At 36.7% G+C, this 24,615-nt stretch overlaps 1 protein-coding gene across 8 annotated transcripts in view; it reads left to right on the forward strand.

Moving 5' to 3' along the window:
* Positions 1–259: 259 nt before the first annotated feature.
* ERBIN (erbb2 interacting protein) overlaps positions 260–24,615 on the forward strand; it is a 124,364-nt gene continuing 100,008 nt past the window's right edge. For 7 of the 8 annotated variants that reach the window (XM_011225079.3, XM_011225080.3, XM_011225081.3 and 4 more), the window contains exon 1: positions 260–582. The gene's annotated coding sequence lies outside the window, so the exon portion shown is untranslated. Of the gene's footprint in view, positions 583–12,927; positions 13,018–24,615 lie in introns of all 8 variants that reach the window. The other variant, XM_019799719.2, reaches the window with a different exon arrangement.

Genomic DNA, 24,615 nt, shown 5'->3' on the forward strand with positions numbered 1-24,615 from the left:
GGGCGAAGGGCGCGGCAGGCGCTATCGAGACAATAACCCCGCCGCCCGGCTCTGGGGGCGGCGGCGAGGAGGAGCTGGCGGCCTAGCGCGGCCGAGGCTAGCCCAGCGGCCCCGGCGGCATCTTGGTCCCCGCCGGCCGGGTTCCGCCGCCGTCGGGTGTGCGGGGCGCGCCGGGCGCCCGGAGCCCGAGGCTCTCCGCGGACGCCCGCTGCCCTCCCCCTCCCCGGCGCGCGCGGAGCTGGTTTTCCGGGTTCCCCTGGACCGAGCTGGATCCTGCTTCTGCGCCAAGGCAGGAAGTGAGTTTCGCACGGTAATTCCGGGCGGTGTCACGAGTGAAAAGTTTTTTTTCGGCGGAGATCCTAGTTGGGGCTGGGAAACTCCTGTATAACTTGAGACCAGGAAGCCAGCCCGCTTCCCAACCCCCTCCAAAGCCACCTACTCGTCCTACTGCGGGAGGCCACTCCACATCCGCTCTCACCGGAGAGAGAAATTCGGCTGGATCCAAAGTGACTAATGAGGGGAAGGAAATCATGTCAGGCGAAGCCTTGAAAAAGCTGCCCTGAGACACTGCCCGACCGAAAGGTAATTTTCACCAAAAGTGTGTCTAGAAGTTACAAAGGTGTTGGGCCGGGAAAGAGAGGGTACTTTAGGGTTTCTCATTTTTCCCCCAGTTGCCCTAAATTAATATTTTGTAGTGTCGAAGTGGATAGTATGTCAGTTGCTAATTAGTAGAACTGATTCCACCCCCCCTTCTACCATCTGGACTCTGGTTACATTAGAAGAGATTGTAAGAATGCGGTGAGACGAAAAGTTTTAAGCAATAGGAAGAAAGAGTGCCTTTGTTCATCACTAGGTCCAGAAGTCTTAGTTTCCTAAAACATATACAATGTGTATTTTTTATTTATTAATTCCTGAACCTGGCAACTTCTGTTTTGGAAAAAAGTTAGGTCGCTGCAGCGAGGGATTTACTGTTGTTGAGATGGCTGCCACATTTGTTTATACGGTTACCGATTATTTGACTTTTGCTTTAATTGTATATAGAGTTTTTTCTTTCCTTTTTTTTTTTTAAGTTGCAACCCTTAGAAACGTATTTGGTTGGATTTTATAAACAAATAAACTTCAGTAATTGGCTCCTTTCAGACGTTTACAATCTTATGATGCTTGTTTGGTTAATTAATCGAAAGGAAGTATCTGCTTAATTTTTCTTGTGACTGACCTAGGAAGGAGAAGGAGAGAGTATTATGGATAAACAGTTTTAATTAAAAAACAAAAACAAAAGTACACCCGTAAGTAGTCTGATGTGTTTGTTAGGACTTCTCTATAGTTAAGACAGAATATATAGAGAAAGGGAAGTAAAACCCTTAAAATGATTTTTATGGGAGTCTTACTGATTATAATAAATATCAGTCCTTTTAGAATAGTACTTTATTTACATTTTTGTGTTGATGCAAGTGTTTTGGCCGGTTCTGTCTAATAAGTGATAAGGTACCTACTGTGGTGGCAGGAATTAGTGAAGCATGGGAGACATTCCACCAGTCAGAGTTACAAACACTTCTGAACCAATCGGTAGTCCTTAAAGGAAAAACCAGTTTGTTCATAACAAACACAAACGGCTTTTTTGTTGGTGTTTTAGTGTCTTTAATTTTTTTCTCAGTATTCTTGTGGTAGAGGAGGTGCAACATAATACTGTGCTTTTTAATAAATATTAAATAAGTATGGCATCCTGTTGGTAGGTATATCTTAACTATGAATTAATACTGAGTTTGCTCATGCTACCCTATGAAAAATAGTTGGCATTCTTTACTTCAAAGAAAAGATAGCTTTTGAAGAGCGGAATCAAATTATTTCACAGCTTGTTTGTTATGTTAAGTACATTTCAAAATGAGACTCTTCTAGCTATTACTATATATTGTTTTGATTTTTTTCCCTCGGAGAGTACTCTCTGGAGATCCTTTTTAAAAAATTCATTGTTTATTTATTTGTGTTGGTAAGATTGTGAACCATTAAGTCATTCCTATTAAGTCAAAATAGCTTTATGAAGGAATTTAAAGTGTGTAAGTGATCTGCTTTATGATTTGGGGACGTAATATTAAGCATCGAAAGAGGTTATTCTTGGGCATCTGAAAGAGCAGAACAAAATAAATGGCATTGAACTTCAGTTTCCTTATATGGCTTATACTTGGCCTCAGAGCAACAGAGCCTTAATAGAGCAAGTCTTTTATAGAGAATTATCACTTTGTGAAGATGTTTCTTTGCATTAGTAAAGTTTACACGTGAAAAGTATTGTAGCACTTGAAAATGACTCTTTAAATCCGTTTTTAGATAAAGGTTTTGTGGGTTCTTTTTTTTTTTTTTTGCACATCAGTAGTATAAGTTTAGATGCAGAGAGCACACTTTAAAAATGTGAAATGTTCACGTTTGTAGAACGTTTGATTCCTTTTGTACCATCAAGGCAAAATTTACCTTGTGGTTTACTTAGAATTTTGTTACTTCAGTACTAAATTAATTTAATGAATTTTAGGCCTTATACTATTGTCAAACTATACATATAGTCAAGCTTTGTTTAAAATGTGACCATGGGGTTTGAAAAGAGGTTAAAGAAAGGAAAAAATCAGGAAAAATCAGTTGAAATATTCAAATGGCTTTACATTTTGGATTCTTTTTAGTATTCGTCTTCTCTACTTCTTAGTATTGTATGGGTTTTCTTAGATTAAATTGGCAAATGTAGAATACTTGCAAAGCTTTTGTTTACATTGCACAAAATACATATTTAATGCACTATTTGTGGAACGTACTTAGTACTTAGGAGTTTTCAATAGTGATAAACTTAATCCTTCAACTAATTGATTCAAATATTATATTATGAAGTCCTCCTGTTGTTTCAGATCAAGACTTTTCATGTCTGAAAAGCTTACAGTGGTTCAAATATTGAAACCAAATTTTTATTGCCATGCTGTTTCTTAATGAAGCGTTAACTATAGTTAGAGACATTTTATGTATATCATTGGTAAATCTCTAAATTCACTTCTTTTGTAGGTGTTGATACTGAACTCTTGGTAGGAAATGATACCTTTTTTAAGAAACACTTAAAAATTTCAGAAAATTAGGTGCATCTTTCAGCATTTAAGTAATTGTTTATAGGTAACAATTTAGACTTTAAGCTGTTTTGGCTAGGAATAGATTATGGCAGTGTTTATAAAGTATTTGAATTTATGCAGAATTTTAGTGATGATGGATAGCAAAGTAATTCTTCCTCTTGTGAGTGCTTAGCTAGATTCTTTTTAAATACACTTTGTTGCTTGCACTTTTTGTTTTGACGCTTTCACTTGCCTATTTCTCTCTTAGCTGCTTTGTTTTTTTGGGGGGGAACACGTGTGTTGTAAATGCTAAAGAGGTCTTTATCTTTTCCTTTCTTGACAACAATAAATTGTACTTGTGCTTTGTTGGTCAAAATAGGTTATTCAGTTTTTGCATGCAGGCTGTTTGCTCTTGCCATGGAAATGAGTACGTGAATTATGCTTTACAGTACATACTTCTGAATTTTGTAAGGAAAGAGCTCAGCACGTCTGCCTCCAAGTTTTCTTTGATTGACTACACATTTTTTGTTTCTTTCTGGGTGCTTCTCATCACTAACTCTTGAACCGTACTACACCCATTTTTCAGGTTTACCTTTAGTTTTCTCCTCTTAGGTTTTCTAATTGTAAAAGAAGAAATCTAGCTATTATTAGGCTTTATCTTCTAATTTCTTTAGTTTCCTATTTTTATAGTTTGCTTCATTTACTTCCTCTATTTTCTCCATGGTCAGCTGTTGTTTCTTGATTATATGTTGCCCTTCCCCTCTTTTCTAAACTTTGAGTCCATGTTCATCCCCTAAAAAAACTGTTTACAGCATGAATAGAAAAAATTTATTTGCCCCACTTAATTGTAAATATCCCTTTTGCATTTCCACTTAGTTTACATGCCAGTATTGTAACCTGGTACTCATTAATAGATTTTTTATTTATGTTTCCTGAACTTTTTTTTTTTTTAATAGCCCCAGAATTACCTCTGTTAAGTAAGATCAGGTTGTTATGTACTGTTTTGTTAAGACACTACAAACCCCTACACCTCTTTGTTTCATTATGCTTTTGGTTTTTTAAAACACACAAGCTTATATCTCTGTATTTTTCTTCTCCATTTTGTCCCTATCCTTTCTGTCCTGCTCCTCAAGTTAGATGTCTTTTCTCTCAGTGTCCCAAAAATTTTGAAATCACCTTCCTTTGTCTGTTTTTATGAGATAAGCACAGTGGAATTCTGTTACTCACTTTATTCTTGTCACTGGAATTTTTGTTTCAGGTACCGTTGGATGATGGCCTTGCCAGGCTTTATAAATGGTAGTATGTAAGACAGTAGAAAAGATTGTCTAAAAATTAAGTTAATAAAAGAACACTGTTAATCTGGAGAATATCTATGATTTTAGGTATATAGAATGTAGTAGAAAAAGTAGAAAATAATGAAAAAGACAAGTAATCAAAATGGGTGTAATAACATCTGGGCACATCAGTTCTGTGGCCGTCCTTGTTCAGAGCCCATTTACTTTTGTGTACTTAGTGAGTGGTTTCCTGGCTTGTTGCTTTGCTAGAAGGGGTGAGAAAGGTGCTGTAGCAGCATCCTTAAGTTCCCCGGAGGCAATAGGAAAATGGAAAGAAGATTGAATAACTTAGGAAATAGAGTAGTCCTGGACAACTTGCTTTGGGACAGTGTGCCTTATACATTTCATTTGTCCTTAGGAGAATTCACTTTATTATAGCGTAGTATAATTGCAAGTAATAGTTGTAGACCTAAGGCAACTATTCGAAATTTTTTGGTCTTAGGATCCCTTTATACTCTTAAAATTATTAAAAACCCCACAGAGCTTTGTTTTATGTGGGTTATGTTTATTTCCCATATTAGAAATTCTTAAATATCAATTAATTTGTTTAAAAAGCTATAAATCTGGGGTGCCTGGGTGGCTCAGTCAGTTAAGCGTCTGCTTTTGGCTCAGGTCATGATCCCAGGGTCCTGGGATAGAGCCAGAGTTGGGCTCTCTCTCCTTCTGCCCCTTGCCCTGCTTTTGTAAGCTCACGCGTGCTCTCTCTCTCTCTCAAATAAATAAATAATTAATTAAATAAATAAAACCGTAAGTCATTGTATGTTATGACACATGTAATGAAACAACAACTTTTCAAAACAAATCTTTAGCAAAAAGAGGGACATTGTTAAATATTTTTGCAAGTCTCCTATGTCTGCTTAAATAGAAACAGCTTGATTTTCACATCTATTTTTATACTCAGTCTTGTAGTATGTTGTTTTGGTTGAAGTATATGAGGAAAATCCAGGATTATACAGGTAGGTGGTTGGAAAAGGGAGTATTTCCGTCGCTTTTTTATTTTAAAGATAATTGTGGATATTCCTTGATACATCACCAAAGTTTTTTTTTAATAAAGATTTTATTTATTTGTCAGATAGAGAGTGGGCACAAGCATGGGGAGCAGCAGGAAGAGGGAGGAGCAGACTCCCTAGTGAGCAAGGAGCCAATGATCCCACATGACCTGAACCGAAAGCAGACGCTTAACCAACTGAGCCACCGAGGCGTCCCCACACCAAAATTTCTTAAAGGATAGCTGCAGTGTCAAATCTGACACTGTATCAGTGAATGTTTCATTCTTGTTACCTGAAAATCCATTAGTTTATCTTGCACTTTGAATCTTTTACCTGTTTGTGATTTCGTTACATCATGTAATGGTTGTTTGAGAAATACTGGTTCATTGGGTTGTACATTTTCCAAAATTCGATGCATTTCATTAGGTAGTAGCAAATAAAAGAAAAAATTGTTAATATCACCACTAATTTCATCAAAAATTTTTAATATTGTGAAGCTGTCAAATTCAGGGTGGCAGGTAAACATTGTCCACATTTCTAAATTTCACTTGGAAGTTTGAGTATTAATCATTGATAACAAATACTGTTAGTGTTTTTCCCTTGAAGTTGCAGATGTACTTGATTTTTGAGAAACTGTCTGCCAAATTCCTAAGTCTACAAGCATAGTTTGTCATCTCTTCTTTTAGACCGAAATGGTGTTTCATGAGAAAAAGGCTAATTTAGCTCATAATTTGAAGTAATTATACAAGTGCTTTTCCTCAACATTGCCATTCTTTCACATAAAATGTTAAAAAGGCATGTATTAAAGAGTTGACTTTGACTAAAACTATTTTTTACTGCTTTATTAAAGATATTAAGTGAAAGTGGCATTTACAAAGAAATCTGGGAATTAACTATAAAGAACAAACTAGTGGTTGCTGGAGGGGAGGTGGGCAGGGGATGGGGTTAAACAAGTGATGGGGATTAAGGAGGGCACTTAAAATGAGCCCCGATGTTGTAAGTGATGAATCACCGAATTCACCTGAAACTAATCTTGTGCTGTATGTTAACGAGCTGAACTTAAGTAAAAACTTCAGGGGAAAAAAAAAGAAAGAAATCTGGGAATATGCAGTGGTGCTCATATAGCTTGATGCCAGTGCTTTTGCACTAAGGCGCTAGCAGTTTTACCCACTGTATTTTTGCACCATTGCTGTTAATATAATAGGAAAAGGCAAATGATGTTTCAGTATAATTGTGAAAATCGTTTTGATCTGGAAGACTCAGAAAGTATCTGAAGACTTCTAAGGCCCAAGGAGTGCATTTTGCAATTTATGAAGCTTTCATTACTTCCTTTGATTTTGTGTGTGCGCGCGTGTGTTGTGTGTCTGTCTGTCTCTCTCTCTCTTCTGGTGTTATACCTTGAAAGAATCCTGAGGCTTGATATTTTAGCTCATCAATTTGGTCTTCACTTCTTTTCAGTTACTTTATTTAGTGGGGAGGATAGAGTTTCTGGGAACTCTTGCTTTTTCATGGGAGTTTTTTGTGTTTTTGTTTTTGAGAGAGAGAGAGGGATCGAGAGCATGTGTGCGATGGCAGAGGGTGGGTACAGAGCTGAAGAGGGAGAGAGAATCTTAAGCAGGTTCCACGCTCAGTGCAGAGCCAGATGTGGGGCTGGATCTCACAATCCTAAGATCATGACCGGATCTGAAATCGAGAGTCGGATGCTTAACCAACTGAGCTACCCAGGCATCCCAAAGGAGTTAATTTTTAATTTTTAGTTGTATTTTTTATTTACTTGTAACCTTTTGAATCTCTGAGATAAGACTTTTACATTGTCTTCTGTTTCCTCTATTAGCAGTATAGGAGATTTGCTCTTACTGTACTTGGTGTATCCATCACGCTTCTAGTTTCTCCTCAAATGTTAGATTTTCCATTGTGGTTAAAGCTTTGTATTATGGTCCAGATTGTATGGTATTGGTCATTTCATGGTATTCTCCCAGCCCATATGGATCCCTGTTCTTCTGGCTTTAGTATATTTAGTTAGCTGATGGCTTTCTCCTTTAGGGTATGTGGGCAGCTTGTCCTCTTACACGTGTTTCCTGTCCCTCAGGGGATAATATTCCCCTGTTTTCACAGTTATACTGGCCAAGTGTTAGAAATCCCACAGTACAGAGTTGCTTGCTGGAGGCCTTAACTGTGCAGCTGTTCTACTATGGTTTCATTACCTGGCTGACTGCCCAGGGCACACTTCTCCCAATCCTTCTTGCTAAGAAAACGTATTCTTTTTGGAGATTCCACTTTGATTGTTTTGTATATTTGGTTCCTCAGATGTGTTGTATTTTGTTGTCATCCCATCCCTTCCCCCCATTCACTTTGGATTCTCAACAAATTCCGTTCTGTGTTGTCTGTAGATATACTCCTCTCTGGTACTGTTAAAGATTTTTTGTAATTTTTCTTTTATATTAAAAAGTTTAGAATGATAACAAGTATACAGAAAAATTGAAAGCATAGTACAAAAAACTTTTTTGTCCTTGACATATATGGCACTGTGTTGCCCACCTGATCGATACTCCATTACCCCCAAATACTTTAATGTTTATTTCCTACAAACGGGTACATTAAACTGCGTAATGACATCATAACTTTCAAAATTAGGAAGTTAACAAAGACTACATTACCAACACCCAAATTTTAGCAGTGTCCCCCACGTCTTTTAGAGCAAAAAGATCCACATGACAATCTTGCATTACATTTAGTTGTCATGTCTTTCAGTCTCTTAATCTGGAACAGTTTCTGTGTTTACTTTCAAGGACTTGACTCTTTTGAAGATTATAGATCAAGTTATTTTGTAGAATATCCCTTAATTGTATTTCCGTGACGTTGTTATGATTAGATCTTTGATTAGATTTTCATGATTAGATTTACATTTTTATGATTAGATCTTTGGCAAGGTTATCATGGGAGTGATGTTGCATTCTTTTCATTGCTTCTTATCAGGTTGTAGGCGATTTCAGTTGTCCCATTATTGATGGTAGTCATTGATTATGCGATTATGGTTGTAACTACCAGATACCTCCTATGTCAAGGTATTCTTTCCTCACTTGTAAAATTAATAAATATTTGGGGGGTAGGTACTTTGGAACTATGTAAACATTTTGTTCTTTGTTTTTAATTTATTCATTTATTTACATCACCATAAACTATTACATTCACTGGGTTATAATCCATTATCATTTGTTTTGATACTCAGATTGTTCTGGATGTGGCTAGTGAGAACCCCTTCTAGCTGGCTTAATTTCTTTTCTCTTTTTTCTTTTTTTTTTTAAGATTTTTTTATTCATTTATTTGACACAGAGATAGCCAGTGAGAGAGGGAACACAAGCAGGGGGAGTGGGAGAGGAAGAAGCAGGCTCCCAGTGGAGGAGCCTGATGTGGGGCTCGATCCCAGGACCCCGGGATCACGCCCTGAGCCGAAGGCAGACGCTTAACGACTGAGCCACCCAGGCGCCCCAATTTTTTTTTTTTTCTTTTTGATACAGTTCTTCCTCCTTGAGCAATTCTTGTATCCAGAACAATACGGTATTCTAGAGTTACCATTAAACTCACTCCAGTAATTTTTAGTGGAGAATGGTACTTAGAAGCCAAGATCTGGGCACTTCTTGTCTTTGTTGCACTTGGGGTATTGCTGCTCCCAGGCCTTCTTAAGTGCATAAAGCGATGGGATATTTTTATTTGCACACATGTACACGTTCACATTTTTAAGTATATTTCAATAAATATAGAATGGTTTCTCATGATACATCTAATTCTAATTCAGTACCACAGGGTTCATTTTCATGTTTTTCCTTTCCACAGTTGTAATTTATCTCTGATAGTGAGAACTAGTTTTGTTTTTATACTTTTTTTTGGTGAGGGAGATTAGATAAACATTTGTTCCGATATTTTCATACAGAAGTCAAATCCCTGTAGTCAAATTAATTTTCAAAGTATTTCTAAAAGGATACAGTTCTAAAATGTAATATTTGGTACAATACATTTACGTGAAATATTTCATTCCTAATAATCCCAGGTTACTATGTGAAAGGTGGATGGAAAGAATCAGTACTCTTATTGCCTATGTTGGATACGTCCTTGTGGAGGTAATGTTGGAGCTCAGTTTTAGTTGAGTGCAGTAATTTTGATGTAACTGTGTTTTCCACATTGAGGTTATATTGTTAGGATGATTCCAAAGTTTGGCCTGTGTATCTATCCTTGTGATAATGATGTCCTTGGAATTTCAAATCTTAGACTAAATTTAGAATCTGGATTAGATGGGTGGGGATGAAATTATTTCATTTGTATTAGGACCAGTGTAAGAAACCTATAATCTCCCTGCCAGGGCTGTCACTTAGCCTAGAAAAAATTGGTTTGACTTCCCCATCCTTGGAGATTTTGAAGTGATTTAAGAAGTATACGGGCGTGGCTTCCGGGTGTCTCAAGTCAGTTAAGCATCTGCCGGCAGCTCAGGTCATGATCCCAGGGACCTGGGATTGAGCCCTGCATCTGGCTCCCTGCTCAGCGGGAAGCCTGCTTCTCGCTCACCTCTGTCTGCTGCCCTGCCTACTTGTGGTCTCACCCTCTCTCTCTGTCAAATAAATAAATACAATCTTAAAAAAAAAAAGTATACTGGCATTTCTTTTTGTGAATAGAATTAAGATTTGCTTTTAGTCTTCTAGGAAAAGATAAGGATCCTGGCAGCAGCAAATGGATTTTTTGGTTGCCCTGTTAATCTCTGGGGACTTCAAAAGATTTTGTTAATTATCCTGGGACTAACTGCAGAATAACAGAGACTGTGTATAGTAGATGCACTTTGATTAGTCAGAGATACTTGGTATCAACAGAGTGTCTTGTCTGCTCTTGAGAAAACCCTCCCCATGCCAGAAACCCTGGGAGTCTTCTTCCTGACTTTAGTTACTGAAATCAGTACTACTTCTATCAGTTCTTTCTTTGAGGTATCTATAGACTGAGTTATTTTAGGGTAGGCTAGAAAGGCTGGATAAAGTATAAGCAGTGAGAGGCTTTCATAGGCAAAGGGCTGAAACAATTATGTTAATTTTTTTTCTGATATAAAAATTCAAATACAGAAATATATAGCAAATGAAAAATTTCCATAATCCCATCTCCCAGGGATACTTTTATCAGTGCGTTGTGTATTTTTCTGAACACTTCAGTGTGTATTCCATCTTTTCACTGTGCATGTATATGTATGTGTAAGTATTTTTAAATAGAAATGGGAGATATATTTTAATTATATTTAAGGAGATCTAGTAGGTATGTATATGTATTAATTAGCATTATGGTTGTTATACGTGTAATTCTATACAGAGTGTATGTTTATTCTCGACTCTTTGCACATAAATGTTTGCACTTTTATATGATTTTTTTCTGTTGGATAAGTACCCGAAGTGCATTTGCTCTGTATGTAATTCAAATTGATTGATAGAAGCCGACTCCCTCTGAAGATTTTGTATCAATTTATACTTCCACAAATTAGTATGGAAGAGTACTTTTCTAAATGCATTCTTGAACAAATTGGATATTAGCTGTCTTAAAATACTTGTGCATATCTGAGATAGATAATGAAGTATGATAGGTAAGAACATAAGCTTTGGAGTCAGATTGCCTAGATTTAAATCTACTGCTTACTAACTGACGTTGGCAAGTTCATTGTAAGAATTCTTTTAGGAATATTACATTTTTGTGTGCCTTTTGTGTTTCACATGGATTTAATTGGTTTGTTACTTATATGCTGTTTGGTTATATAGTAGTTTAAAATTTGATATAGTCAAATTAATCAATCTTTATGCATTTTGGGGTTTAATGATATTCTTGGAAAGGATTTGTGCCAAGATTATAAATATAATAATGTAAGTTTTTGGCTTAAGGAGTGAAATAATCATCTGGATTTATTCTTAAAATATTTTTATCTAGTTGTATCACCATTTGTTGGGTAAATCACCTATAAAATTCTGTCTTTATCAATGGTAAATTCCCAAATATACTTAATGTCAAGATTTTTGTTTTTTTGTTTTGATAATACTATGCAGTCTTGATTTTTTCCCCTTTATTATAGTATGCTTAATACCTGAAAGTTTCAGCTTATCACTCTATTTTTGTTTTCAAAGATTTATTTATTTGGGAGAGAGAGAGCATGCAGGCACACGCATGCAGGGGGGAAGGTCAGAAGGAGAGGGAGAGAGAAACCCCAGCAGACACTGAGCTGAACATGGAGCCTGGCTGGGGCTTGACCTAACTACCCTAAGATCATGACCTGAGCCAAAATTAAGAGTCAGATGCTTAGCCAACTGAGCCACCCAGGCACCCCTATCACTTTACTTTAAAAAGAATTTTCCAGATGAACTTGAATCATTCTTACTAAATTCTAAATGCTTGTTGGTGTGTTGATTGAGAATCACTTCTCGGCCTTTTGGCTAAGATCAAGTGTGGTGTGTTGGTTGAGAGTGCTTTGAGTTCATAGATTAACTTAGGAAGTAATTGATACCTCTAAAATAGCATATGTCTTTATATAAGGAGGGTAAGTTTTCCATTTATTTAATAGTTTATGCCTTTCAGTGGCTTTTATGATTTTCTTTTTGTCATATCCATGTTTCTTACTAGTATGCTTTTTTTTTTTTAAGATTTTATTTATTTGACAGAGCACAAGTAAGGGGAGCGGTAGACAGAGGTAGAGGGAGAAGCAGGGAGCCCGATGCGGGGCTTGATCCCAGGACCCTGGGCAGACACTTAACTGACTGAGTCACCCAAGTGCCCCTCTAGTAGGCATATTTCTTGTAATTATGAAGAAATGTGTATATTTTTTTCTGTGTTTATTTCCACGAAATTAATGGAGGGAGGGCGAAAGCTGTTGCTGTTGTGAATGAGGCTGTTTCATTAATTGTATTCTTATCTGGATGTTTAATAGAGGAGGGAGATTGATTTTTCATTTGTATCACCCACTGTATTCTGAAGACTTGAAAAAAATTGCTAATAGATTTTTAGTTATGTGCTTAGATCTAGGTATATAATTTGTTGCACTAGTCAAAGTACTTTTTTAATTGAATCATAAATATATTAATTAAATTATATATTCTAATATTTTTGTTATTTAATGTGCATACTAACAAGTAATTAATAACCCATCTTTTTAACTACAAAAATTTTTTGAAGTTTTTCTTTAAATACCAGTTAGTTAACATACAGTGTACTATTAGTTTTAGGTGTACAATATAGGGACTCAGCATTTACATACATCACCCTGTGCTTATCACAAGTGTACTCCTTAATCCCCATCACCTGTTTCACCCATCCCCTCACCCACCTCCCTTCTGGTAACTATTAGTTGTTCTCTGTTAACTGCGAAATTCTTGCCTCAATTTCCTTACATTGTTTGAGACCATCTGCCACTGTTAGGGTAGCAATGTGATTAATTTAATCTTCATTAATGGGGTAGGTAATTTTTATTGCTGCCCAGGACCTCCCGTTTAATCATGCTGTATTTGCTTTCTTTAGCATTGTTTGGCCGTGGAAATGGGAAGGAGCAAAATATAATTTGCTAAACTGAGTGCCATTTGTTAGAGAAGTAAAAATCCTTGGGTTGATGTAAGTAGAAGTTGGTATCTTTTACTATAGTTCTGCCCCTTAATTGCCTCTTGTGAAGGTGTTTTCAAGTAATACTTGAATGGCTTCATGAACCTTCTTGTTTCTTAACTGCTTTTTGATTTAGCTCTGAAAAAAAAAGTTCTAATTAGAAACATTTTCCTTGAATTGCTTAGTACTTAGTATGCTGCATAGTAATAATTATGTATGCCATTAAATGGCAGTTATTTTGGTCCTTTGTTTGATTTATAATAATAAATTCTCTACTTAAGTAGTTTATACACATAATAAATGTTTTTGTCAGTTTACATGTTTTACTGGCCTTGACCTTATCCTTCCTTGTAATATAATTAATAGATAATTTGGGTGTGAATGAAAGATATGTTCCCCAAATGCTGATACTTTCCTCACATTCAGTGGATTTTATCCCTGAAAGTAACTAACTTAGAAAATAGTCTAGTCTAGATAAACACCTTTTTTTTTTTTTTTTAAATTAGCAGAAAAGGAAACTATTGGGCCAGATGGGGAAGTGAAATCCTAGAGGTCATTTAGTTTGTTAGTGATGTAAATGAGGTTTGAAAAATAAATGCAGTTTTCCTGACTGTATTGGTTTTTCTCTCTTTTTTTAAAATTTAAATTCAATTAGCTAACGTGTAGTATACCACTAATTCAGATGTTGGTTTTTCTCTTACACCAACACTTTCCTAGGTATTTTCTGAAGTATACATTTTCTTTAGAATAGCACTGTTTGGGATACCTGGATGGCTCAGTCCGTTAAGTGTCTGCCTTCTGCTCAGGTCATGATCCCAGGGTCCTGGGATGGAGTCCTACATAGAGCTCCCTGCTCAGTGGGGAGCCTGTTTCTCCCTCTGCCTGCCACTCCCCCTGCTTGTGCACACACGCTCTCTCTCTCTCTCTGACAAATAAATAAAATCTTTCAAAAAAGTAGAAAAGCACTGTTTTTTGTGCCAGATGTTTATTTTTTGCCTTTTAATTTTCACCCCTCCCCAGCTTCGTTGAAATATCATTGACATATAACATTGTGTAAGTTTATGGTGTACAGTGTGTTGATTTGATTGCCTCCACTGTGTTAGCTGACACCTTCATCACAGCACATAATTTTTTTCTTAGCAATTTTCAAGTATATAACAATGCATTAACAATAATCTATCACAATGCTGAGCATTAAATCCCCAGAACTGTACTTTTTCCCCCCTCAGAAACATACTTACAACTGAAATCTAGAACAGCAATATTTTCCAAATATTTTTAATAGTTATTATAGAAAAACAAGTTCTGGGTTCATGCAAACGATGAAGCCTTGGACTAATAACCCCCCCACCTTTGGCAGATGCCACTTTGTCATAGCTGATCATTTTTTAAATTTAGAAATAACTGAAATACAGCTCATTTTACAAAAAAAAAAAAAAAAGTTGACATCAGTATTTGAGCCAAGAGGACCTATGGAGAGATTTATCCTAAAGCAGTATGTAATTTGTAATCTCGAATTAAAAAAAAAAAAACCACTGTTTTTGAAGATAATATTTATTTGAGAGAGAGAGAGAGAGAGGACACAAGCAGGCAGAGTAGCAGAGGGAGAGGGAGAAGCCACTGCTCAGGGAGCCCAACACAGGGCTGGATCCCAATATACCCAGATCATGACCTGAGCTGAAAGCAGAGGTTCAAGTGACTGAGCTAATCTCTGTAATCTCAAATTTTTAAAACAAGACAACTTTTTGAGTAGTTTCAGATTTTCAGAAAAATTGAGAAGGAAGTATGGAGTTGCCATCTATTCTATTGCAGTCCTGTTTCCCCTTTAATTGACTGGTACATTTGTTGCAGTTGGTGAACCAATATTGTTAACATTATTAACTCATAGTTTACATTAGGGTTTATTCCTTGTGATGTACATTCTATGGGTTTTGTTTTTTATTATTTTTACATTTTATTTATTTATTTGGCAGAGAGAGCAAGAGCAGGAGCAGGGCAGAGGGAGAGGGAGAAGCAGGCTCTGCAGAGCAGGGAGCTCGATGTGGGGCTTGATCCCAGGTCCCTGGGATCATGACCTGAGCTGAAGGCAGATGCGTAACTGACTGAAGTACCCCCATTCTATGGGTTTTGACTAATGTGTAAGGCCTTGTGTCCACCATTGTTGCTAATGATAGCAGCAGCTTATTCATAATGGACAGTTTACGGATAAGTGAAATTAATGACAGCAATGTTATATAGAATGAGAGGGAGGAACTGGGAATATTCTGAGAATTCTCTCTTATAATACTCTGCATTACTTGAGAAGATCAAATTACATTTTACTGGCATATATGTAGGAATAAGGTAATGCAGAATGTAAAATTACCTGTATTGAATATTTGGAAGCTGATTTTTAAAGAAATGTTAAACTTTTGGTAATTCATCTCCAGTTTCTGGAAAAATAAAATTTAAATGTTGACCTGTTTCATTTCTGAGAAACATGCACAATTATAGATGAACGTGGGCGCATTCTCATCGTTAAATTTTTTAATGATTGTTCTACAACTCCTGCTTGGCTTCTTTGTACACATTGTCATCCATCAAGTCCAACTGAAGAACCACTGTTTCCACAGAAGCTTCCTCAGGTTTTAAGTTTTCCCTTTGGATTTATAACTTAAAATTTTATTTTGAATTGTGGTAAAATACATATAACTTAAAGTTTACTGCTCTAACAATTTTTAAGTGTACAGCTCAATATTAAGTACATATTTTTGTGCATTAATCACCACTGTCCATCTTTAGAACTCTTCATTTTGTATAATTATAACTCTATACGCATTAAACAGTAACTTCCCCTTCCTCCCCTCTTCTTCCCAGCCACTGCCAACCACTATTATACTTTCTGTCTCAATAATTTTGACTAAAGTGCCTCATAAAAATGGAATTGTATGGTGTTTGTCTTTTTGTGTCTAGCTTATTTTACTTACCATAATGTTACAAAGTTCATCCATGTTGGGGTACCTGGTTGACTCAGTTGGTTAAGCGACTGCCTTTGGCTCAGGTCATGATCCTGGAGTCCTTAAGATGGAGTCTCGCACTGGGCTCCCCACTCAGCAGGGAGTCTGCTTCTCCCTATTACCCTCTCCCCTCTCCTGCGCTGTCTCTCACTCAAATAAATAAGATCAAAAAAAAAAAAAAAGGGGGCGCCTGGGTGGCACAGCGGTTAAGCGTCTGCCTTCGGCTCAGGGCGTGCGTGATCCCGGCGTTATGGGTTCGAGCCCCACATCAGGCTCCTCTGCTATGAGCCTGCTTCTTCCTCTCCCACTCCCCCTGCTTGTGTTCCCTCTCTCGCTAGCTGTCTCTATCTCTGTCAAATAAATAAATAAAATCTTTAAAAAAAAAAAAAAAAGTTCATCCATGTTGTAGCATATGTCACAATTTCCTTTTTAAGCCTGAATATTCTATTGTATATACCACATTTTGCTTAACTAATCATCTGTCAGTGGACGCTTGGGTTGCTTCCACATTTTTGCTATTGTAAATAATGCTGCCATAAAAATATGTAGCTCTCTGAGACCCCACTTTTAAATCTTTGGTTACATACCCAGAAATGGAATTGCTGGGTCATATGATAAAATTTTTTTTTTGAGGAACTACTACATTGTTTTCCACAGTGGCTGTACTATTTTACATTCCCACCGACAGTGCACAAGGGGTCAAATTTCAACATATCCGTGGCAACACTTATTTTCTGTTTTGTTTTTGTTTTGGGTAGTAGCCATCTTAATGGGTATGAGGTGGTATCTCATTTTAGTTTTAGTTTAGTTTTTTTTTTTTTTTTTAAAGTAATCACTACATCTGTTGTGGGGCTCAAACTCACAACCCTGAGATCAAGAGTCACATGCTCTACCAGTTGAGCCAGCCAGGTGCCCCTCTCACTGTAGTTTTAATTTGCTTCCCCCTAATGACAAATGATATTGAACATCTTTTCACCAGCTTACTGGCCATAAGCACTTTTCACGTGCCTATTTTATATCTTTGGAGACATGTCTGTTCAAGCCCTTTGTTCATTTTTGAGTCAGGTTGGTTGTTCTTGAGATTTAGGACTTCTCTGTATTCTAGATATTAATCCCTTACCAGATATATGATTTGCACATATATTCTCCAATTTTGTGGATTGCTTTTTTTTTTTTTTTTACCCAGTTGATAGTGGCTTGCTGTACACAGGTTTTTAAATTTTAATGAAGCCCAATTTGTCTGATTTTTTTTTTTTTTTCCTTGCTTCTGCCTTTGCTGTCATAGACAAGAGCTCATTGCCAACTCCAGTGTCCCGGAGCTTTTGTGCTATGTTTTCTTCTAGGAGTTTTAGTTTGGATTTATAACTTTTTAAAAAAGATTTTATTTATTTATTTGAGAGAGAGAGCATGAGTGGTAGGTGGAGAGGGAGCCAGGAGCCCAACTTGGGGCTCGATTCTAGGACCCCAAGATCCTAACTTGAGCTGAAGGCAGACACTTAACCGACTGAGCTACCCAGGCTTCCCTGGATTTATAACTTTTAAAGTACTTAGCTATTTAATTTAAAACTTAAATACTTAAACTGTTTTGTGTTGTTTCTAATTGTTAGTGGATATTTTGGTTAGCCTAACTAAATTTTTCTTTTTAAAATAAAAGTGCTAGCATTCTCTTCTCCCCCAGTTTATAAGTGTTTCATTTCAGGCTTCTTTCTGGAATTAAACCCTTTATGTTGAGATAATTGCAGATTCACATGCAGTTTTAAGAAACACTATAGTGAAATCTTATGTGTTTTTTATGCATTTTTCTCTTGAGCGGCCTCTTGGAGAATTACAGTACAGGGTCACAATCAGAATGTTAAAATGGACCACAAGATACAGAACAGTTCCATCATCACAAGAATCCCTGGTGGTGTCCTTTTATTACTACTGTATCCATGTCCTTCCCATAATCCCCTCCCCTCCATTTTTGTCTTTTCAGAACTGTATAAATGGAGTCATACAGTATGTAACTTTTGGGATTGGCTTTTGCACTCAGCCTAACTTTTCGGAGATTCATCAGAGTTGTTGCTTATAGTGACAGTTCATTCATTTAAGTGGTATTCCACATTATGGACATACTAACATTTTGTTTACCCATTTCACATTGAAGGGCATCAAGGTTGTTTCTCATTTTTGACCATTATGAATAAACCTCTGTGAATGTTTATGTACAGGTTCTTGAATGATGATAAATTTTCATTTTTCTAGGATAAATGTCTAAGTATAATTGTTGTGTTGTGTAGTTTAGTTATATGAGAAACTGTCAAGAATATTTTCCAGAATGGCTGTAGCAGTTTGCATTCTTACCAGTAGTGTGTGACAGATCCATTTTTCAACATCTTCACCAGCATTTTAGTGATGTTACTATTTCTTTCTTTCTTACTATTTTTTATTTTAGCCATTCTTAAGGGTATGTAGTGGTATATCATCCTATTTTTAGTTTGTGTTTCCCGCATGGCTAATGATATTGAACACCTTCTATGTGCTTGTTTATCATTTGTGTATTCTCTTCAGTGAAATGTCTGCTCATGTCTTTTGCCCATTTTCTAATAGGATTTTTTTTTCACTATTGAGTTTTTGAGACTTAATATTCTAAATACTGATCCTTTCTCAGATGGGCGGTTGGCATGTATTTTCTCCCCTTTATTGCTTGTCAGACTGTCCCCTGAGTGTGACATGGGGCTTGATGTGGGGCTAGATCTCAGGACAGTGAGATCATGATATGGTTGCTTAAACATACCAGGTGCCACTGTTAGAGCTCTTTATACTTTAACAGCATTTAAGCACCTGCCTTGTGCTAAGAACTGTCCTAGGCTCAGGGGAGAGGACAAGGAACAAATAAATATATTAAGTCTTTCTTAATTATGTTCCTAGTCTATAAGTAGCCCTACCTTTATTTTGGTAAATGGAGAAACTGAAGTATATAGGGATTCTTTTGCCAGGGTCAGCTGTTCTTTTCAGTCTCTTTACTTAAGCAGTTAGTTTGCTGTGTCGCTTTCTAGCATTTTTTGTTTGGTGATCTCTTTGGATTTTTTAATTTTAAGTAATCTCTATACTCAACGTGGGGCTTGAACTCACAACCATGAGATCAACAGATGCATGCTTTACCCGCTGAGCCAGCCAGGTGCCCCTGATTGGAGATCTTTTCAGATAATAAATAAAAGGGCAGCCTTTAAAAAAAAAAAAGTTTTTCTTTTATTCTTTTATTACATGATAGAATTACTTAAATAAGATCTGTGTTCAATTTGACACTATTTTTAATAGTTCTTTGTAAATATAAGATTTGAAGTTACTTTTAATAGGTTGTAAATACTATAGTTAATAGAAATAGAAAATCACATCCAAGGAAATGAATAAGGAAATAAATAATTTTTAAGTAATTTAGCATGATTGCTGTGGTAGACCAGATTTAGCTAAGCTTCCTGGGAGCCAAGGTTCTCGTTACCCTAAATAAAGAAATGTATCACAAGTTCTGCAGAGGAGACAAAAGATTTTCCTTATAATTCTAAATGATTTATAAAATCTGAATTCCCTTACGTAAGAGCTGTTGAGAAATGAATAGACAATATAGACAATATTGTTGACAACAACTCAATAGCTCATATTCTATAGCTCTCAGGCTCTTTTTCATAATGATTTTTTTGTTTTTTCAATTTTTTTAAAATAGTGATTTTTTTTTAAGAAAAAGAGAAGTGTATAAATACAAAAAGCTCAGTGAAGATGGATTATATGCAAGGATAAGATAATATAATTCAAAAAAAAATATTTTTTTGTGCTCTTACTTGACCTAAGAGTAAAATAGATGTGGCTGGGTATTTTTTATACCCCTCTATCCATCATTGTTTTTATTTGGACTTTTGCTAGCTGGATAGCAGACTATTTCAGGATTTTGTTTTCTAATGAAGGAATGACATATCACAATTCTGTTTCGCTTATTGATGGACTGGAAATCAGTTGAGGAAATGGTATGTTTATTTTTGTATTATGAAAATTGAGAAGTATTTATGTCTTGAGAGAAGGCCATTCCTTCTCTATAAGGTGTTCTTGCCATTATAAAGCTTGTAATTTCCTCAGGAGGCAAGTTTAGATCTGCTCCTGTCGCCTAATGCAAATGCTTTGCTCAGACCACTAAAACATCAAAGAATATCATACAGATGATTTTAGCTTAGGAGGTTTTCAAGATTTCCAGGAGTATAACCATTCAAATGTCTGCTATTAAAAAATCCTCATAGTCCCAGGAAATGTTAAATTTTGATCTGGATGGTGTCCCAGTTTACTTGACTGAATTGCCTTTAAAAATATAAAGAAAAACTCTTCAGCTAATTGAAAGAGGTGACTCTAGAGTGCGGTATTTAACACGTAGTGGTTGCATGTTGGAATATGAATGTCACTGACAGAAATTGTAATTCTTCCAGTTAAGGTACACCCATTCTTTTTTTCGTAATAAGTGTCAGGACTAGCTGTCCTTTTTAAAAATAGAGTTAATTTTTCAGGGCAGTTTTTTAGGTTCACAGCAAAATGGAGTGTAAAGTCCAGAGATTTCCCCCATATACCCCTTGTTTCCACATAGGCAGTTATCAGCATTTCCCACTAGAGTGATACATTTGTTACCATTAATGAACCTACACTGATATGTAATTATTACCCAAAGTCCATCGTTTACTTTAGGGTACATTCTTGGTGTCATACATTCTGTGACTTTGAACAAATGCATGGTGACATGTGTCCTTCATTAGAGTATTATACTGGGCAGTTTCACTGCCCTAAAAATCCTCTGTATTTCTGCCTCTTCATCCATTTCTCCAATTCCTGGAAAGTTCTGATGCATAGTTTTGCTTTTTTCAGCATGTCATATAGTTGGACAATATATATGTATGTATGTTGACTTTTCAGAATGGCTCCTTTTGGGGCGCCTGGGTGACAGCGGTTGAGCGTCTGCCTTCGGCTCAGGGCGTGATCCTGGCGTTATGGGATCGAGCCCCACATCAGGCTCCTCCGCTATGAGCCTGCTTCTTCCTCTCCCACTCCCCCTGCTTTGTGTTCCCTCTCTCGCTGGCTGTCTCTATCTCTGTCGAATAAATAAATACAATCTTTAAAAAAAAAAAAAAAGAACGGCTCCTTTTACTTGGCAGTATGCATTTACAGTTCTTCCACGTCTCTTCATGGCTTGATAGCTTATTTCTTCTTAGCTCAGTATAATCCATTTACTGAATGTACCAGGTTATTTATCTGTTCACCTACTGAAGGACATCTTATTTGCTTCCAAGTAATGACAGTTGTGAATAAAACCTTGTGCAGGTTTTTCTATGGTCGTGTTTCCAGGTCCTTTGGACCAGTATCAAGGAGCACAATTGCTGGATCATGTTGTAAGAGTACATTTAGTTTTCTAAAAAACCACCAAACTGTCTTCCAAAGTGTCTGTAACAATTTTGCATTCCCACTAGCACTGAATAAGAGTTTCACATCCTCAGTAGCATTTGATGGTGTCAGTGTTCCAGGTTTTGGCCATTTTAATAGTTTGCAGTAGTATCTCATTGTTTTAATTTGCGTTTCCCTAATAACATACGATGTGGAGCACCTTTTCATGTGGTTATTTGCCATCTGTGTGCCTTCTTTGGTGAGGTGAATATTAAGATCTTTGGCCCATTTTTATTTATTTTTATAAAGATTTTTATGTATTTATTTATCTGAAAGAGAGAAAGTGTGCACAGGGAGGGAGGGTATGGCAGAGGGGGAAGGAGAAGAAGAGGGGGAGAGGATCTCAAGCTGACTCCACACTGAGCAAAGAGCCCAGGCGCCAGGCTCAATCTCATGACCTGACCTGAAACCAAGAATCGGATGCTTGACTGACTGAGCCACCTAGGTGCTCCGAGAAGTTATTCTGTCAGCGACGTAATTTTTTCCTCTCATCCATTTTGACATAGACAGAATATTTGTATTGAAATTTTAGAATGGTTCCCACCCATAGGCCATGGTATTTTATTGCAAAAGACTCCCAAATCCATATGCATGTAGGAGTTTTCTCAACAGGAACATTGAAAGTGCAATTTATTATTATTTTGGTCCTTGCCATTTGTACACCCATGTTGTCCTTACAGTCACTGTAAATCATTAATGTCATGGAATGCTATTATACATATATATTTTTTTTAAGTAATCTGTATGTACAGCGTTGGGCTTGAACTCATGTCCCCGAGTTGAGTTGTCATGCTCTACTCTATGAGTCAGCCAGTTGTCCATATACTTGGAATCTTAAGACTTTCTTCTTATTTGTCTTGTGTCCTTTGTTTATATTTAAATGTGCATAAAATACCTAATTTAGAGGCATGTCGGAGTTCAATGTATGTTAGTGAACTGGGCATAAAACATGCACTTTTTAATTGCTCCAACAATAATTTTTCACTTTTCCACAGAAAATTTTTAGGAAATTTGTTACTTAACTGAAGTACTTTTCAAAAGTAGTGTTTGAAAAATGAAGGCTGATTTCTTCACATTATAAATTAGATAGGTCCAGCAGGACTTAAGTAGCCAGGACATTTTTACACTAAATATGTGTAGTAGGTGAAGATCTGGGACTTTGAGCCAGCAGGCTGATTTCAGGGACTTTTCATGACCACTTTCCTAATACAACCTAATTAAGCAACATCAGTCCCTCCTCTGTGAAATGGGGATAAAATTAGGGTTAGGGTTAAAACCTACTTCACAGAATTATTTTGAGAAATGAGATTATGTATGTAAGCATTTAACAGAGTACCTGGCACAGAGTAGCTATCAACAAATGCCTGTTTTTTATTTTGTATCATCAAGTAGTGAGACTTAATCCCCAAACCTTAATTTATTTTTTAACTTTTTTTTTTTTTTAAAGATTTTATTTATTAGAGAGAGAGAGAGAGATTGGAGAGAGAGTACGAGTGGAGGGGAAGGGCAGAGGGAGAGGGAGAAACTTGCCCCCGAGTGGGGAGCCGGATGTGGGGCCTGATCCCAGGACCCCCGGATCATGACCTGAGCAGAAGGTAAACACTTAACCAGCTGAGCCACCCAGACACCCCCTAAACCTTAATTTAAATTCTGACTTCTAGACACAGCCATTTCTTAGAATCTTAGGAATGCCAACACTTAGAAGTTTCTAATTCTGTATTGGTTAGATGGACAGTTTATAAAAGTTGGCACTTCAGCAAGATAATGTTTTAAACTGTACATTCTCTATTATAGTGATTTCTTGCTAACATTTGGGATTTCTTCAAAGCCCGAAAACATCATTCTCCATAATAACATAATAACAACAAAGGAAATAGTTTCAAACATCTTCAAATAAAATGTTTATTTTTCGCTTTCTATTAGATTCTTAATGGTGTGCCCTTTTAATTGTCCTTTCTGAACTGCATTTGTCTTGTATCCACCGTTACACTTCTTTCTTTTCTTTTCTTTTTTTTTTTTTTTTAAAGATTTTATTTATTTATTTGACAGGGAGAGAGAGAGAGCAAGTAAGCCACAAGCCGGGGGAACAGCAGAGGGAGAGCAAGAAGCAGGCTCCCTGCTTAGCAGGGAGCCTGATGTGGGACTCGATCCCAGGACCCTGAGATCATGACCTAAGCTGAAGGCAAACGCTTAACTGACTTGACTTAACCACCCAGGTGCCTCTCCTCTGTTGCGTTTCTAAGCCCTTTGAGATCGGAGAACCACATACACTTTTTGTCCCCCCAACACCTTTGTAATAAGGCATTCAGCAAATGGAGAACTAAATGATGTGGTTTTAAAAAGAAGAAAAAATAATGTTTGAATAGTAGAAGCAGCTTAAATTTTCTCCTTTATTATTTTCTATGGGTCTGATGCTATTTTACTTAAAAAATAGATGAGTCTTGCCATTTGCAGCGACATGGATGGAACCAGATAGTGTTAGGCTAAGTGAAGTAAGTCAATCAGAGGACAATTAGCATATGATCTCACTGATATGTGGAATTTAAGAAACAAGGCAGAGAGTCATAGGGGAAGAGAGGAAAAAATAAAGAAGGCAAAACCAGGGAGGGTGACAAACCATAAGAGACTCTTAATCTTAGGAAACAAACAGGGTTGCTGGGGGGCGGTAAGGGGATGGGGTAAATGGGTGATGGGCATGGGGGAGGGTATGTGTTGTAATGAGCAATTAAAAAAAAAGATTAAAAAAACAGATGGGTGTTTGGCTGGCTCAGTCGGAGGAGCATGTGACTCTTGATCTCTCCGGGTCATGAGTTTGAGCCCCACATTGGGTGTAATGATTACTTTAATAAATAAAAACTTGAAAAAAAAGGATGAATTTTTTGCCCTAAGGGATGTTTGGGATGACTTAATAGAATAACAGATGTTATACCTAAAATATTAATCTGAATTCTAAGGCTTTTATCAAGTGGTGGTATTTTTAAGTCTTACTGGTAAATCTTCTGTAACAGGGTGTTAAGACTGATCTTGTTTTCTTTCTTTGGAAGGTTTGTAATGTTTATAATCATACCCAAGCTAAGTTATCCCCAGAGCAAACACATTAGCTTTACAGAAAAATGAGGATTCAAACTGGCTTCTTGTTTTTATTTTGCCAATTCCAACC

The sequence above is a fragment of the Ailuropoda melanoleuca genome, chromosome 3, assembly GCF_002007445.2.
Source record: "Ailuropoda melanoleuca isolate Jingjing chromosome 3, ASM200744v2, whole genome shotgun sequence".
In the NCBI taxonomy this organism is placed as follows: domain Eukaryota; kingdom Metazoa; phylum Chordata; class Mammalia; order Carnivora; family Ursidae; genus Ailuropoda; species Ailuropoda melanoleuca.